This window comes from Onychostoma macrolepis, chromosome 14 (assembly GCF_012432095.1).
Source record: "Onychostoma macrolepis isolate SWU-2019 chromosome 14, ASM1243209v1, whole genome shotgun sequence".
In the NCBI taxonomy this organism is placed as follows: domain Eukaryota; kingdom Metazoa; phylum Chordata; class Actinopteri; order Cypriniformes; family Cyprinidae; genus Onychostoma; species Onychostoma macrolepis.
In genome coordinates this window covers 6,234,078-6,249,004 of record NC_081168.1, presented here as the reverse complement: position 1 = coordinate 6,249,004, position 14,927 = coordinate 6,234,078, and the positions used below count along the sequence as shown (strand labels likewise).

The 14,927-nt window shown below is 36.6% G+C and overlaps 1 protein-coding gene across 12 annotated transcripts in view; it reads right to left on the bottom strand.

The window, feature by feature from the left end:
• The window catches only part of mid2 (midline 2), a 156,537-nt gene that overhangs the window by 65,395 nt on the left and 76,215 nt on the right, over window positions 1-14,927 (bottom strand). Inside the window, exons 2-3 of one of the 12 annotated variants that reach the window (XM_058797647.1) lie at window positions 10,943-11,069; window positions 10,774-10,831 (exon numbers count right to left, since the gene is read on the bottom strand). The exons of 10 other annotated variants lie outside the window; for them this stretch is intronic. The gene's annotated coding sequence lies outside the window, so the exon portion shown is untranslated. Of the gene's footprint in view, window positions 1-10,773; window positions 10,832-10,942; window positions 11,070-14,927 lie in introns of those variants that run through there. One more of the 12 variants, XM_058797650.1, reaches the window with a different exon arrangement.

Sequence of the window (14,927 nt, the reverse complement as noted above, 5' to 3'; positions counted from 1 at the left end):
AGCAGTTTGGTTAATGACAGCGCACACACATTCAAAGCATTATCTCCGGCTCAATAGTGGCAGCGTGTGTAAGCTAATAGTTTTACAAGGAGAACATAAATGTCAAAACATGATCAAGGATTGCCTTCAAGCTGCATTGTCATCGTGACAGATGGGATTAAAGAAGACTTTACGTTCCATTCACATCCATTCATATGCATATGCTCTGGGCTAGATGAACAGTGAACACACACACACACACACACACACTTGTTGGGCTTCAGCAAAGCAAATCAGCGTCATCAAGCAACATCTCCTCTGCCCATAAACTAAGACCCAATAAGATGCATCACTTAAGACAGTTTAAAGGAAAGCTAAACCCCCTTAAGTAAAACCTCTCCTGCGCATTTATTTAAAATCATATATTTGTGCTATGCTCCTGCTGTTTTAATGGAGGGGCTTTAGCAGATTACAATGTTTCTGCTTTGATGAATATGAATGGGCCCAAATCAGCACAGCACATCACATCACATGAACACGGGCACCTGTGCCTCCAGCCTGCATGCTAAAATGTGTTTGTCTTTTCAGCTAATGAACTGTACTTCACACAGTGTGATGATACATCGCCTGTTTGGTTAACAGTCATATAAACAAGGAAATTATGAAGAAATCACACTATATAATGAAATTTGATTACTACCTTTGAAGTAGGGATGTGCAGAATTATATATTTATACAACTGATTAGTATTTGGGTTGAATGACTAGTCAGTCATAAAAAGCCCTGTATAATTATATATCATTCTAAAATATACTCATGCCAGTCATGTTTCTGACACCATGTGTACACCAAACATGAGCAGAGCATTGTGGTCAAACTTAAATCACTCCCATTATAATCAATATAGCTGTCTGCACTGGAAAGTGATACGCCTTCAGCTTTGATGCTTCTAGTATAAACAGACAAACTTGAAAAAAAGACACTTCATTTCCAGCGATATTGTCAACTTGATTGTACAGATACTATTTGAACTGATCTTAGCCGGACGATGATATCCCTGAATCAATGATGAACTGACTGAAAATTGAGTGTTTACTGTTTTGCATTATTACACATTATTTTTCCTATTTAATACTGTAAAGCTGCTTTGACACAATCTGTATTGTTAAAAGCACTATATAAATAAAGGTGACTTGACTTGGCTTGACAATGCAAGAATGTGCAGGGAATATACATTCAACATATGAACAAGTTAAATGTCTATAACTAAACTAGCAAATAAATAGCATTAAAGTGGGGGAATTTAAAGCAATTTCCTGGAAGCAGTATTATATTATTATTTATTGAAAAAATGACATTATTATTATTATTATTATTGAAACAAATAATAAATACATAAAAATAAAAAATAAATGTATTAATAATAATAATAATAATTATTATTATTATAAAAAACTAATAAAATGTATTAATAATAATAATGCAATAATAATAATAATAATAATAATAATAATAATTATTATTATTATTATTATTATGCTTCAATTATTTATTTCTCACTCTTGTGTCTATTTCTCCTTCTTAGGCCTGTGGGCAGCCATGTGACTTCATATTGATTGTGCTAGACCGCTCGGTGGCTTTTTAACGATTTCCATCTCTGATGTTACATACAAATCAATGCAGAACTCCAAGCACATGTAAAAGGCTATGATCACATTGCCTTAGTCTATCACTTTTCCCTGCACCTTCTGATCTAACAGCGACACCGTCCATCACCGTCCTATCATTCCCACATTAGGCTTCAGCTCCATCCTCTTAAATGGCTATTGAGCATGTCAGAATCTTCAAGACACACTGCTCTACTGGAGCAGCAAGTTACTGCCATTTCTGACAAGCAACCTGAAGCCCCTGACTGCTGCTTAAAATTATCTGACAGCTCCTTTGAGGAGCCAAAAACTCTTGAAGTCTGCAGACATCCTGAGATCTTGTACTAAACCTTTAACTCGACAGGCACTTATGACGGCGAGCCAAGAAGGGCATATGATTAAAGCAGCAGTGGACCAGGTGGAAACTGGATGAAGTCATTACTGGAAAAATTCAATAAAATGCAGATATATGATAATAAGACCTTGTGTCCTTGTATAATAGTCACCTTGATAGATAGCAGGAGGATTCTGTGCGAAAAATAATCCTTGAAAGTTTGTGTTAAAGTTAATCGCAATATTCCGGTACTCACAATAACAATGGTGAAAATTAAATACTGATATCATGTTAATTCTATGTGATAATATTGTAAATAATCTGCTTGACACTCCAACACAATAGGTGGCAGTATGGTACCTTAATGTTGGTTGCCATCCTTCATTAAATAAATAAGATGACAACACAGTGTATAGGTACAACCATAGATATACATAAGTAGATGCCTCATTAGTGATTGTTTCTATGGGCCGCGTTACGTAAGCCATCCGCCATTTTTGGAACGGTCTGCGAACCTTTGAACGTGTTGCCTGTGTTGCCTACGACAGCAAGTTATACGCTTGTATATCTTTGAATATTCATTGATAATAATGGTGAATGACGTCAAGTTGACCATTCCAAAATGGCGGACTCATCAACATATATGGAGCGGTTGAATAGGGCATCTATACATATCTATGGGCACAACTGCCACTCAAAACTTGAAGATGACAGATGAAAGTGAGACACCTCGAAAAAGTTTCACCAGGTTGGGAGTTTTTGGATTCCGTTAAAAAAATACGGCTGTTTGACACCCCAGTGAGTGAAAATCTGATATCATAGTTTGCGTTTGAAATTTGAGTTATTGCTTGGTCCTCATTGGCCAGTTAGAAACATCACTGACTCTTTGCTAAGCTCCGCCCCCTAAGCTACTATTACTGGCTCAGATGTTCTTTAAAAACCATAGGCTACCTCAAAAATTAATGGTAGATTTATGTGAACAGTGTGAGTTGTGCTATTCTTAGGGGACCGGGTGCAAGTTGCAAAGCATTTTTGACTGCCAAAAAATAAAAAATAAAAAAGAATGAAAATTGTGGAGACTCAAATGCTCAAACTCAGTCAAATAAATAGATATCAAATAAAGAAGACTCATTTCATAACAATTACATCTAAAAACATTAGAGTGAGAAAACAGAACTGTTCTATAACTAACCACCTTGGAAAAGTTTGAAATGTTTCCCTTTAAAACACCACTAGTTCCATTTACAACCATCCAAACACAAGGGACTTATTACATTAGAAAAGAGCAAAAGCTTGTCTGACAAGTAGAATCCAGTGGTAAGTGTTGACTTTAACCAGGTATATCAAGCATGGGGAAAACTAACGGAACAATAAAAATCCTCAGAAACATTCACTTTGATTAGTTTGCTTAAGCAAGTCACCAAGTAACGTGTACATTCAACATGCATTGTCTATGCCAAAAAAATAGTCTTTCAAAATGTGATTTTCGATAATCGAGATCCGGCAGCAACAGCATATTTTTCGGCTTGGGCGAGCAAATTCACAGACACATTTTCTTGCACAAGAAATCACCCAAAGGCCAACAAAACAAACAGAGCATGCAACAATAATGACAATTCACAGCAATAGAGTGCAGGTGCCAAAGCTGTTGTGCATCCGCTATTGTGCAAACCCTCTGTAATTGGCACAGATTAGCAGAAAATCACCATCGCTTGGCAAATATATATGTATTTGCAATATTTTAATATGAATGCTTTATGTTACACCTCAAATAAATGACTCTCAACTCATTGTCTCTAATGGCTTGGGCATGCAGAGCATTCATAGCTTATATGGAAGAAATGGCAGGACTTAGTGAAGGTCACATTGAGGTCAGCAATGGACTCCAGCATCCTCTACAGCTGGTCTGATGTTTAAAATGAAGATGAGACATACAGAGAGAGTCAGGAGAGTAAGCCAGAATTTTTAGCATGTAAACGTCTATTTTAAGTGTAACAGGCAGAAGGATGTGATAGATTGGAGAAGAAGTGGAGAAGCAAACAGTTTACTCCTTTCAAAGAAAGACACCACATATAATCTGATTATGATGAAGTGCTCCATATGGAGGCTGATCAGTCTGCTTTTGCTCACGAACAGCCCCTCTCAAGCACAAACGCATGCACACGTTCTCAGAGCCGAGTCTGGTTTATTTGATCTGTTCTCGGCTTGATTAAGACATTATTTTCCCCTTTGATCTAGACTGGGAATCAGAAAAACACAAAAAGCAGTCTCTATAAGAGATGACTCACATGGTAATGATTTAACAAAGTCACTTAGTGTTCAATTGCAGACACAAGTGTACATCGGGTGTCTAACGTGTTCGCCTAAACACAAACCTAGCCACCTTGATGCTGATATATTTGCTAATAACATCCAAATGTAATACATCTCTCTTAAACAATCTTACGACAGCCCACTGTAGAATACAAATACTAAGCACGGCTAGTATAAAAGATGGCAGTTGCATTTAATAGTCCTATCTCTGGCCTCCTGGGACTCTACTTTTCTGTGCCTGTTAGGACAGAAGGAAAAAGAAAAACCAACAGTCATGCGTCACTGAGAGGTATGGCATTACTGGAACAATGACAATTAGCCTTGACTACACAATAGGGACAGTTCACTTATAAAAAGGCTCTAAGTACTGCTCTTCCTTGAATTATATGCATACACTGATAATGAGACAATGATTACTTACAACATATATATAGGGTCACTGAAAATATAACTTTTTCTGCTATTTTTAGATGGACTAATCTGCTTCAAGGGTTTGTTAATGCATCTTTAGGGTTATTATATTCATAACACATTTACTGTACATACGTTTTTAGAAATCAATCAATCAATCAATCAATCAATCAATCAATCTATCCATCTAATTTAGGCACAACATTACAATGTACAGTATGAAAAAAGAAATTAATTTCAGAGATTTGCCAAAGTTTACAATTAGTATTTACAGACAGACAGACAGACAGACAGACAGACAGATAGACAGATAGATAGATAGATAGATAGATAGATAGATAGATAGATAGATAGATAGATAGATAGATAGAAAAACTGTCCTTGGTGAAGCATGTCATAGGAGAAATATGTTTATTCAATGCAAACTCCATCTGGGTCAGAAATTCAGCATATCACATTACATCCCTTTTAACACTTTGCCATACCAGCAATATTTCACCTAGTGGCTGACCGGCATGGATTTTAAAGTGGCTGATAACTAGAGATCTCAGTGGTCAATGAGACACCAATCCAATATCCTACATGATATAGAACTATTCAATGTATGCTGAAATTAAACATTTCCTCAAAATTCGCCAAAATTTTGGAATTCGATACAAAGTAAATCTAGTAGGACACCGTAATTCTTCATAAACCTGTCATAACACTGACCTACCATCCAGATAGTACTATATAGGCCATTCCAGTCAGGACACAAGATAACTCACTGTGCTAGCCTGTCCGAAATGAGGAAGTATGTTGTTTGATGTTTGTAAGTGGCTTACTATGGCGCTGGGTGGGCCAGTGGGTCAGACTCCGCCCTGCGGCCCAGACACTCTAATGGAGCCATTTATCTCCTGTCAACCTGCAGCTGGTTACCGGTTCCCCACTGCCTCCTCTGCCGCTTGAGTAGCCAGGCAGCTGGAGTCATGGGCAGAGAGGAAGTCTAGACCGGACACAGCACCACTGGAGCACTACTGCAGCCCCACACCTCACGGACGGATGAAGACACATCCATTAAAAATGAGCGACTGGACTTCGGGGATTCCCAGAGCTCTGCTGTTAGGACAGGTGCCAGGGAAGCCATTCGCAGTTTATCACCTCTGAATTTGTTACGACTGACCTGCCGGCAAGCCGAGCGGCAGCTGATATGAGCAGGAGGGGTGTTTAAGAAAAGACAGGATTCCCCAGGGTGGCAAATTCTACCCCGGAGGATTCTTAAAAAGAACCATTTTGTGCTGGATAGAGTTCTTGAGTTGATTTACGGTCATCTGGAGATGAAAAGTTTTAGATTTTATTTCATAGGTTCTTCAGATCAGTGTATTGTTACATTGATTTATGAGATCTATAAAGCACCACTACATAAAGTTCTTTGTGTGAAAAAACAAAACAAAAAAAAACACATTCTCATATGGCATTGAAATAATGGTGCCATTGCTTACACTCATTGGAATGTTTATGCTACAGACATGAACATCTCAAATATTGAGGCTTACTGAGCAGATGTCTGCTATTATAAGACTATGGTCAGACTTGACAATCATTTTTCATAATTTTCTCTTGGTGGATAATAAAAAGTGAAATTTGGTATTTTCTATAAAATTAATTTAGTAAAAATAAGGAAAATGGGCTTGCACTGTTAAATATACAATATCAAATGATATGATAAATTGAAAATGATCTAATAATGGCAGAAAACCAATATAATACAAACATATTGTGAATTAAAAATATATATATATATATTTGGAGATTTATACTCACGACAAGAGCTATATTGTTTTGACATGGGTTAATAAGTAATTGTACATTTTTAATCTCACAATTCTTTAGAATAATTCTTTATAATTATATCTAACAATTGTGAGTTCATATCTTGCAGTTCTAGCTTTTTCTCCTTAGAATTGTTTATCTCACAATTCTAACTTTTCTTCTCAGAACTGAGTTTATACCTTACAATCCTGAGCTTGTATCTTGCAATTCCGAGGAAAGCAGCCAGAACTGTGTGATATAAACTTAGAATTAAGATAAAAAAAAAAAATCGGAATTGCATTACTACGTAGCTGTGGGATACGTTTATGAAAAGCTCAATCCCACGAGAGCGTTGGAGTGAATAAAAGCATGCAGGTGTGTTTTAACTGAAGTGCCTGGCACAGAATTCACGGCTCTTCACCACAGAGAACATTCACCATTCTCCTATCCACCTTCAACTGCTAAATCTTGCCTCTGTATAAATAAGACACACGTTATGGAGAGCCCACACTGAGTATTAATCTGCTCACCCACAGCTAACGCTTTGAGCCGAACAGGTGAGCCATTGCACAAGCGCAGGCACCGAACATGTGTCTTCTGTACAGTAAAGCTGTCCACGTAATAAGTGACATGCTGATTTTCTGCAGTGATTAGCATTACAAAAGACGTGAGCGAGACAGAAACGAGCTGCAGGAGTTAGTATGCACTGAGCATTCCTCAAATATCAAATGAGAACAAAAGGTTATGGATGTTAATTACAAATTACAGGATTATTCCACCGACGACTTCATGTGGAACTGAGACGTCGCTAATTAAATAAGCGTTCTGAAGTACACAGCGGTGCTAGAACAGGGCCCAAAGGGTGAATATGCCTTTAACAGGTTGAAGTATTGCTTAAATAGGCGGTTTATTTCATCTCCCGTGGGACAGCGTAATAAGGGTATGTGTTAGGCCTGTTTTTAGCTGCACCGCAGTGAGATTTCAGCTGCGAGTGGATAGCTTGGCTTCAACACAACCAAACCATGTAGACACACAGGGAGAGTCAACATGAGGCTGCCTAGATCCAAAAAGTAAGTGGTCAGTCTCTCAAACCATAAGTGCTATTTTATTTATTTTTAATGTCAAAGCTTGAAATAGAGGGCAGACTTGGATAATTGCAGTGGATGTGTTTTTATAAGGATACACAATAGCTGTCTGGTCACCAAGGTCATAGATGGCCATTCACATCATGTGTTTTCTCCACTTCTGAAAGGGCCATAAACAAACGTTTATAAGTTTGGGTTCAGTAAGATTTTTAAATAGTTTTGAAAGAAGTCTCTTTTACTCACCAATGCTACAAAGCTGAATTCAGCATCATTACTCCAGCGTTCAGTGTCACATGATCCTCCAGAAATCATTCTAAGATGCTGTTTTGTGATCTTCAATGGTATTTTTGATTAATTTAGTGCATCTTCGCTACATAGAGATATTAATTTCTTAAAAAAAAAAAAAAAAACTACTAATTTCTTTAAAAAACCCTACAGACCCCCCAGAAATTGAATAGTAGTCTGTTCCAAAATAAATATATTTACAAAATAAATAAATTAAAAATAGCGGAACAGACCAACCAAACAGCACTACCACTGTAGTCCAATTAAAGAACACATTATTCTTATGACAAGTTAATTTTAATGAATCAAGCAAATACTGAGAGACCAGTGTATTCTGACTCCCGAAACAAATTACTCTAATGAGTCAGTTCTTTTAGGTGAATCAAACACATAGTGCCACCAGTGTACTCTGATTCCCAAACAAATTATTCTAATGTTTGTTGTTTTTAGTGATTTGAAAAAATATACAGCACAACAAGTGCAGTCCGATTCCCCAATGAATGACTCCAAGAAGCCAGTTCTTTTTAGTGAATCAGCTTACAACTGAGACTCAAATCAGTGTAGTTACTGACTGCTTATATGATAACATGTAGGTAGCTACATTATTCATTTTGTCAGTACACTGTAAAAAATGACTGTGATTTTAACGGTAAAAAACTGTGAAAATGCTACAGTAAAAACCTGTTAAATGGTTAATGGTAAGTTCCTGTAAAATTTACAGGGAAAAACCGTAAACTGACGTTCACAGAATTCCCTGCGTTGCATTTCAAATTTTGTTTGAATTTGATGTTTTTTCTTTGAAATAATTATGTTTCTTCTTAGTTTTTTCTTATCAGTTATGTTTATTAGAGTATGTTAAATCTAATGTTGTTAAATTAATGTTTATTGCATATTTCAGTTTAATGATGGCGTTTAGTACTTGTGTGAATGACACTGTGCACCTTCTATATATATATTATTATTTAAAAGCTGCTTGTGATGGGCTTTGGTTCATCATGTGACTTTCTCATCACCACCTGCATTTGGTGGTTATCAGTGTATTTCTAAGATACAAAACAGATTTCAGTACTTCAATAGGTTGGTATATTAACATTATATCAGTTAATGAAATTATGGTATTTAACTGTAAATTTAAGTCAAAACCGTACAACCTAAAATGTTGTTACCGTATTTTTTACAGTAGAATTTGGGTTTTTTTTACCGTAAATTTGACGGATTGAAGTGTAGCATTTTTAAAAATCATGCTTTTTTTAGTATTGTTGTTTTGTATAATTAAGGCCAATTATTTGCATTGCATTTATGCCAGCTCTAAAAAGTCTTCAAAAGGTCCGAATAAACAAACCTTTAGCAAGAACTGTTTTAAACTTTGCAAATATTGAAATGATCTCATTGGCAATGGAACTTCATTTCTTTCAAATATGTATTTCTTACAAGTACTAAAAGAATGGAGCCGTTAAGTAACTGTAATTCAAAGTCGTTAAATTCCTTACGATTCCAGTCACTCTTTCCATCCCAAGTAATAATCCCCAGAGGTGTGCTTTGTTGTATTTTCAGCAGATCATGTTGCACATCAAATGTGTCACATAAAACGTAGTGACAGTTCTCCACACCAAGAATTCAGCTTGTGCTTCACTGGCCTCTGTTCATGTTCTCCATATCCTCTCTCTGACACTGGGCTGGCTTAATCAAATATGTGTTTCTATTCATAGAATGTAAACAGTGCTGTGGTGGCTTAGTTTTGTGGGGATCAGAGCAATGACCACTGACTACAGATTCAACGCTCTGGCATCTGCACAAACACGGATGGGTAACCTTGATGATCGAAGATCGTGGATCCAGGTCAGAGCCCATCTGGTGCCCTCCCACTCGAGAATAACAAGGTTGTGAAATGATGGAAAAGGCTTCCTTTGTCCCAGATATGGAAGTGGCAGGATCTCGATATGAGAGGGAGGGGAAAACGCCAGTGGAAATGTGTCTGTGTTTCACAACATTCTGCAGTCACAAATAGAATAAAAAAAAAAACGTGTGTAATTTTTTCCAAGAAAAGCCATTTGTAGGCTATCTTCCTGAAACACTGTGATTCTGTGGTGCTTTGAAAGCAATGTTTTGGTGGTCTGAAATGTTGATTTCTGGCACACAATTGTGGATGGGGCAGAACTGAATTGACAGGTCAAGTGTTTAGAAACCCTTTTTGGAAGGTTTTTTTTGTTTTGTTTTTTGTGTGTATTTCTGTTTGGCGCTGCTAGTGGCACAGCATCTCAACACCTAAAATGAATAAATAAATAAATAAATAAATAAAAATAAGTAAATATAAAATAGTTTTATTTAGAAAAGAATTGAATTGATCTTCTACATTGTTAAAAATTACAGCATTTTTTCCCCCTTACAATTTTACGAAAAAATCTTTAAAAAAAAAACAAAAAAAATTCTGGAAAAACAATATTCCAAATAAATGGTATTTTAAACTTTCATCAAAGAATCCTAAAAAAAAAAGTATTGGGGTTCCCACAATTATTGTTTTTACTGTTTTTCATTTGATTGGTAGTGTATGCACACATGAATATAAATTTTAATCTAAAATAATATAATAATCATTAAAATGCATGCACTAAATAGTCCGACAGTAGTTTGTTCTAGTCAGTAAGAGTTTAAATTACAGCGACCATCAATGCGACATGAAAAATGTGACTTTTTCTTTTCCGTAGGAGCTTATGACTGGCTTATTTCCCTGAACAATCTTCAGCCCAGAATTGAGGTCAAAACCTCAGTTTCACTACAACGACAGTTTCTGTTTGTAAAATTAATTATTTACCACCTGCGGATGGAACTGACGCAAAATAGACCAATCACCACAGCGGTAATACTCTAGAAAGACTTGTCATTTTCCTAATGCTCTTAGCTGGAGAGGTGTCTAACACTAACAGAATACCTTCACGCTGTCTCTCTCTGCTACTCCAAAGCACGTCCATTATTGATGTGCATTTGCTCTGGTGAGAACAAAAACGGGATAAAAATGCAGCACAAAACCTCATGAAACATTAAGCCCAGATTATAGAGAAACAGGCTAAATAAAAAAAGAGCTGTTGAGAGTTGCTTACATTTATTGCCCTAGTGTTCCTGACACGGACTGCTGACCCCATGTCTTCACCTCCAGTACCTTCAGGGAGGAGACAGAGGCGAGAACTTGGAGTGCTTGCCCCGCTGTGTCCAATGTTGAAGCGAATCCTCACAGGAAGCCACAGAAAAACAGAGGTATGAGAACAAACTGTCCCACTGGAGCTAACAGGATAAATCAGAAGCTTTTAGGCTATGGTTCAGTATCAGAGCACATAAAGATTCTTTGATTCCTCCATTTTACATGTCAAGGAATCGATTCGCGAACATTAAAGATAACGGCGAGTTTCTTTCAAGTATCTAGCCAGATATTTTCTGTCATATTCTTTAATACTTCCTCTATTTCACGCATTTTGGAGAACAAGACGCATTGAATATCCAAACATTAGGAGGTCTGGTTCAGCATTGCGGTGAAGGTCCCCGCTGACATGCATTAAGAATTTGATCAATGGGAGTGTAAACATGCAAAAGCTGCGGCAAATCCTTTCGTTATGCCGCACCGTAAACACACTTGCACTCGCAAAAATTCATTTTCAGTCTCCTTTCATTTCTTGTTTGCTGACACAGGGCGCAGAACATGTGACACAAAATGTGCGAGGAACTGACGACCAAACTAATGCCGTACCTTTCCGTTAAAATTCCCATAAATATGCTAATTTCCCGTAGCCTGAATGAAATGCAGCCTGTGCCGCACATAAATGGCAATCTGATGGGTTGCTGCGTTGAGTCTCAAATGTACTAATCTGCATTCCCATCTGACAATAATGAACAGCAGAATCTGCTACAGTATCATGGCTATCTCTGATCCTATCCAAATACTTATGATATTCAAAACAGGTGCTTCCACATTTTACCATATCTGGAGCTAATTTTTAGTCTTGTCTTTTACTATTGTATTTTTACATACAAGATACCCATTGTGCTCTTCATTAATTCAAAATAATATAATTTTCTTTAGGTACTTGCACAAATAATGTGGTCTTTCTGAACCAATTTTAATATATATATTTTTAGCTATCCATACAGATTTGATCAGCAGTATGAAAAATAAATTATGTGTGAAAGAGCAGTTTTTGACTCAAAATTGCATGACCAAACAAATGGACTGATTAGCTGATGGCCTTTCTCTCAGTTTTCTATGAATTTGCAGGCTGAATGCTTATGTAACCTTTCAAACCCACCCAGCGTTTCCTCAAGGCTCTAAACTAAAATGATTTCTGAGATTGCATGCTGGCCTTTCTCATTCAGAAACTTATAATAGAGAGGGGTCATTTAAAAAAAAAAAAAAGAACCTAGTCAATGAACCCCAGCTGGGGAAGTTCCCAATATAAACAATTCTACTGAAAATGTAAATTTCATACGTACTCTTTCCCAGAGTCTATAATGGATAATCCACTGAGGCCTTTGCTCAGAGTACAGCTGAAGCGATCAAGAGAATCCATCTTTTAAGCCCTGGATCATCGCCAAGAAAGACAAGCAAAGCGCAGTGTTTAATACGAGAAATATAACTGAGGAAAGATTTGGGATCGGTGTCTCCCTCCGTCTCATTATTAAGCCACAGAGGCCGGCTCTGCACACGAACCCACTGTACCTAGATAACTCCTCTGGGAATGAGGAAATGAGAAAATTAATAGCTTGAATCAATATTTGGGTGTTTCTTCAACTAAAGGGACTTGTGACCCTGTGGACCCAGTTAAAATTATTATATTAATATGCAGTTTACACACTCACACGTATTAATTTAACTTTCTAGTAAAATGTCCAGTATATATATATCATAGGAGAATCCTGCCACATTTTAAATAATGCATTGTGTACTTGGGCTGGGTATCGTTTAAAAAATTTCAATTCATGGCCCTAAGAAGAATTGGACCTGTTCTGCAGGTGCATTAGAGCTAATATTAGCATCATGCTTCATAAGACAATTTATGAGATTAATAGTACACTTTTACTCAGAACTCACTTCAAACCACCATCGAGTGTTTGTAATAACTTCCTTTTACGATCACGTGTGGAATTTGGTCGTTTACTGTTGTTAAAATATGCTATTTATAGCCTTTTATAATCGCTGCACAAATTAGCATTTCAGATGTACACATTCACTCAAGAAAATCACATACAGACCATATCTATCGTAATTGTGTGTTTATTATATAATATAATCTACAGTGGCTGTTGTCATGTTTATTTCTGCTGTGTAAAAGCCTTAACGTATGCTCTGCTGAAACTCACGTTGTTTGATGTTACAACCGCCTCTTCGTTCTTAAGTTGCCAGGGATACATTCCAAGTATAATACACATTAGTAAAAGGATCTATTTTAATTTTAATTTGTCTATATAGACTTTGGGCGGCCGCGGTACATTAAAAAAGTAGCCCAAAAAACAGGGCTCTGTAATTTTTTCCCGCGACTGTATTTTCAAAACAGCCCACTTGTGCCGTTACCCTGGCAACACTGGTTTGCTGTACCCTCATCATCACACAATGATAGATAACCTTCCGTGCTGTGATGACAGGAAAAAGTTGGGGTAAAACCTTATCGAACTATTAATTTAGTTAAAAAATAGTAACGTGTTAAAAAATTTTGATTAATCGCATGCGTCAACGCGTTAAGTTGACACCCCTAATATATATATATATATATATATATATATATATATATACACACACACACATATATACTTATAATGTTACAAAAGATTTCTGTTTTTAGAGAAATGCTGTTCTTTTGAATTTTATAAAAAGAATCCTGAGAAATCCTGAAAATGTATCAGTTTATGTAAAACTATTAAGCAGCACAACAGTTTTCAACATTGATAATAATAATAATAAATGTAAGCAACTCAGCATAATAGAATGATTTCTGAGGGATCACGCTGAAGACAGGAGTAATTGGCTGCTGAAAATTCAGCTTTACATCACAGAAATAAATTACATTTTACAATTTAAAATATATTAAAACAGAATATATTAAAATATATTAGAAAATATTAAAACAAAATAGAATATATTAAAACATTAATATAGAAAACAGTTACAGTATTTTAAATTGTAATAATATTTCATAATATTACTACTGTATTTTATATCAATTAAATGCATCCTTGGTGAGCATATGAGAGCAATAATAATGAAAATAAATGCATGGAAAAACGGTGTCCAAGACAGTTTTAACGGGAGCTTAAAACTGAAAAAGAAAAAAGGAATTTCTTTGTAATTACAATCAATCTGTAGAACATGTGCTACAAGTTAAAGAAACACCCATGTACTAACAGAATGAAGGTTCTGGATCTTGTGCCCTTTCTTATAGCTATATATCTTATATACTAAGTACCTCTTGCAGCTGTGTGTTACAATGTGTGCCCCTGCGGGTGCTGTGTGATCAGCCAACAATCAGGCACCTCAGATAACCTCTGCAATCACTCGGGTCAATGTCCACACACACTCCTCCAATGAAGCACCCACATAAAAAAGCACTCTCTGCACAAGTGCTGCTGCTGCTTATTAATAAATAACCGTCTGTTTGTGAGGTGTTACAAGGTTGCTAACTCATGCAGAAGGAGGGCAGATAGCAAGGAAAAGAGTGCAAGGGAAGTGCAAGACAGACGTGTCGGAGATGTTGGCGTGTTTCCAAAGACCCCCAGAGATGTAGTACCCCTCCTGCATTTGGCTGTAGGAGATGCTATTTATAAGCTGCTGTAATGTTTGGTATTTCCTCTGGGGATGGGGCAGGGAGAAGGCATTGTTTTCCTTGGCTGACTTTGATTGTTTTGCTGATTCTTTTTGTTGAAATGTCAAAGTCTTGCTGTTCCGTTTATGCATTTCCATTTGTGTTGAGTTGAGAAGGCCATTATCCCCCAATCACAGTCATGCTGTTTATGTTTTCTCCCATAGACTCGGGCTTTGCAGTGTACAGTAGCACAACAGTCTAAACCATTACATTTTATGTTCGTTCAACAGCTCAGCTGGCA